Raw genomic sequence first — 4,084 nt, forward strand, 5'->3', positions numbered from 1 at the left:
CTTCGTTTCAAACTCTTCCAATGGGAGATCTTCTAAAAGAACGGGTCACTCCAACCCCTTCTTTTCATTCAACCGGCGTAGATTACGGTGCACCGTTTTTCCTAGAAAAGGACGCGGGTATAAAACGTTTAAGGCTTGGGTTTGCCTCTTTATTTGTCTCCACCAACGCCATTCACCTTGATATTGTTACTAGCATTACTAGGCTTACCTCGGAAAAATTCATTCCATGCCTTACACGGTTCATATTTAAAAGAGGGGGTCTCTTGCAGCTCTTTTCAGATAATGGTACTAATTGAATTTCAAATTTTTAGTTGATAGCCAGACTGAGCTTAAGTGTGACAGTAAAAACTAGGCTTGCAACGAATATTCCGTTATTATTCAGTATTCGGCTTATTCGGCTACTTTTATTATATTTTGTTGTAGTTACTAAAGTAGATATAGAAGCTACATGCTACCGCTTTCTAATTTCTTATGGACACCATGGATACGAAATCAAAGATTTTCCAAAATTTCAAATTTTTGTCACAAAAAGGGACAATTTTTCCCCATTTAACCTACACTGTATCTCTCACCGTTTCGGAGACCCCAATTGTGAGCCTCCAATTTGAATCACCCTGTGCAGTTTAATTATAAATTCTATTGATCCAGCAGAACGTTATTGATTCTTTTTGAAAATAAGGAGCATATACCAATGGTGGGTCTGGGGGTATGGAATACTCCCGAGTTAAAAAAGTGTAACTCAAAATTAAACTATTCTCTTTTGTGGCTGCGGGGTATAGACTCTCCGATAATGTATCCCCTTATTTCAGAACAAAAATCTATAGCGTTACAGTTTAATTATAAATTCTATTGATCCAGCAGAACGTTATTGATTCTTTTTGAAAATAAGGAGCATATACCAATGGTGGGTCTGGGGGTATGGAATACTCCCGAGTTAAAAAAGTGTAACTCAAAATTAAACTATTCTCTTTTGTGGCTGCGGGGTATAGACTCTCCGATAATGTATCCCCTTATTTCAGAACAAAAATCTATAGCGTTACAGTTTAATTATAAATTCTATTGATCCAGCAGAACGTTATTGATTCTTTTTGAAAATAAGGAGCATATACCACCGGTGGGTCTGGGGGATATGAAATACTCCCGAGCTAAAAAAGTGTAACTCAAAATTAAACAATTCTCTTTTGTGGCTGCGGGGTGTAAACTCTCCGGTAATGTATCCCCTTACTTCAGAACAAAAATCTATAGCGTTACAGTTTAATTATAAATTCTATTGATCTAGCCTAGCATAATGTTATTGATTCTTCTATTTACATAACTTCTTGTACTTACTTCTTTTCATAAACTAATTTCTATTTTTCTGGAAATAATTTGGATATTGTAACCCCGCGTAATTTGCAATAAACCAACCAACCCTCCTAGTAGACTATACGGCTCTGAGACTTTTGTAAAAATGGTGAATGGAACAATCTACCCCAGCTTACGTAGACAACTTAATCCAGCTCCATTAAAGCATGGGCATGAGGAAATTGGATAGGCAATAAGGATAAAAAATGCCAACCGAAGTTCGTCCTCGCCCCAAAAAATTAAATTTCACATATGAAGATTTCTGAAAAATTAGAAAAAGTGACGCAAATTCACCAAATTATATTGGAACTGATAACGCTCGATCTGATTTAAATAATTTTAACAAGTTACGGGTACATCAATATGGTTTGGTAATGCGTTGAATCATTCGAGATAAGAGGTTGGGAAGTTTCTATTAGTTTAATGTGATTTTGACTTTGAATGGAAGCAGATGCTTTCACCTGTATGCATGTTGGTGCGGGAATTGCCATATTAATCGAATTAAATAGTTTCGCGAGTGCTTGTAAAATGTTTAAAAATAAGGATCCTAGACGCTTTAATAAAAAGGTGCCTTGAAAGTTCCAATATGAAGGTTAGTAAAAAATCCAATTCAAGTAACTCGTTGCCTTATGAAATGAAAACGTTTCAAAATGACCTTTTGTTTCTGTTACTCATAATTACATCAAGTAAATTAAAAATTGCTAAGGTTATCTTATAAATTTTGATCCTCGCGAAAGACCAACGACCTGTAGGAATTTCTAAAATATGCTTGATCAGACTCCAATGAACACAGAGATAATCCCAATCTTAACAATATCCCAATAGCTGTTAGGGTAAAAGATCTTATAAAAAACCGATAGATTCTTGCAAGATTCGTTCATCAATAAACATTTTATAAGGAATAGCTAAGTTTTTTACATTATCAGGAATTCTTGAAGAATACTCATCGCAATCCCTTTAGAGAATCATCTATGGGAAAATTCAGTTCTTTTCTAAAAAGTGGAAAAAACAGAAAAAGGAAAACATTGTTATACTTAAAAAATACCATGCAATTTGAACAAAATCAAGGTAAGAGGTCATAACATAAATTCACGTATGAAAGTGAAGTGCCTTTGTAAATACGTCAATAACTTAAAAATAAATAGTACAATATCCGTTTGGAAGGAAATATTTAATCAAGATTGTAATTGTTGTAAATAGTAAAAACATTCTCGTTCCCGTTACTAAATAGTTATTTATGCAATGAGTGTATAAATGAGGCGTTTTATTGATGAGTGAGATGTTTAGTCCACGAGCGCAGCGACGTATTGATATAGAATTTGTTTGATATTCCTCGAGAATTCCGTGAAGTTACCTTGGCATTTTGTTGCGACGAACTTAAAAATTACTGTTTTATTTGACAATTTTTTTGCTAGGAAAATCTATTTAATGATTAAAACTGCACTACAAATTAGAATCAACTTCTATATAAATTACGGTACAAAAAAATTCACTTTCGCAACCTGCGATTACCGGCCAACGTTTCACATGGGCAACGGTGCAAAGGGGCACAATGACGCATTCCATTACACGTTGGGCAATAAATTCCTTTTCGATTATAAAGCGTATTACAAAAACGGACCTCTGTTTTAGCCAGCAAGGGAAACTAAAAGAAATTAATTACCTACAATTCAGATCCATTCTCTCGGGCACCAGTCTCATTAAATGCCCAGTCATTTCGTTTGATGTTAAATTAAAGACTAAAGAAAAGCTAAAAAGGTGAATAATCTAAAAATATTTAATTACTTTCATTCCGTCAAGGTACAACTTCAATGGGGTTTCATTAAAGTTTGAAAGTTACCGCCATATTTCCGGCTGATGAAATTTTATGTACACCACAGATTAAAATTTTAAATTTAAAATTTTCGCAACAGCAAGCTAATATTATGAGAATCGATAATTCCATCCATATAATATACGAACCGCAGTAACTTTACAAATAATATCTTTTATAAAACTCCATTATCCGTAAAGAAACTTTGCGAACTTTAAGCCGTATATTATTTTCGAGGATGGCCCTTCTGGTTTGTAATATTTATACTTTAAAGCTTTAATTTTTCCTTTGTTTTTGGAATTTAAAAGGAAAACTGGAAATATGTACGTATACTTTATGTAATTGACGACCGCTATGTACAAGAAATTTGCGTATCCTAAAAGCGGTAGGCGGTATTAGCCTCAAACGAATTTTAAGTACGTTAGACGCCCCAACATAAATAAATTCATTGTTAGCATTATTATGTACCTAGTGTTTGGGAAAAAACCTGAAGAAGTCGATTTTGGTTCTTAAATTTACGATTAGTATGTAAATACTAGCTCACCCCACCTCTAACAAGCCCTCTGATTTATAAGGGGTGGCGCTTGTTTAAAATGAATTTTAATTCTTTGTTTAGCAATATACCGTTTTTTTTAATCTGTTGCAATTAGATTTGAGAAAATTAATTTGGAAGATGTAAAACTTTGATAATGCATCGATCACAAAACTCTACTATGTTTTAACCAAAAAATTAGTTACCGGATCAAACTAGGTTTTTCATGCAGGTGAACTGATTAGACAATGGCCCGTATGAATAAAAGTAAGCAAATGCTCATACTTGCAAAATTCAAAGTAAATACTCGTAAGTGCTCCTTCGCACTGGGCGACTTAGCAGCGCTTCTAAGCAAAAGGACAGGACGCAGTGCAGCGCTGCTAAACCATGCTAAA

Source organism: Photinus pyralis, unplaced genomic scaffold (assembly GCF_008802855.1).
Source record: "Photinus pyralis isolate 1611_PpyrPB1 unplaced genomic scaffold, Ppyr1.3 Ppyr1.4_LG4, whole genome shotgun sequence".
Classification (NCBI taxonomy): domain Eukaryota; kingdom Metazoa; phylum Arthropoda; class Insecta; order Coleoptera; family Lampyridae; genus Photinus; species Photinus pyralis.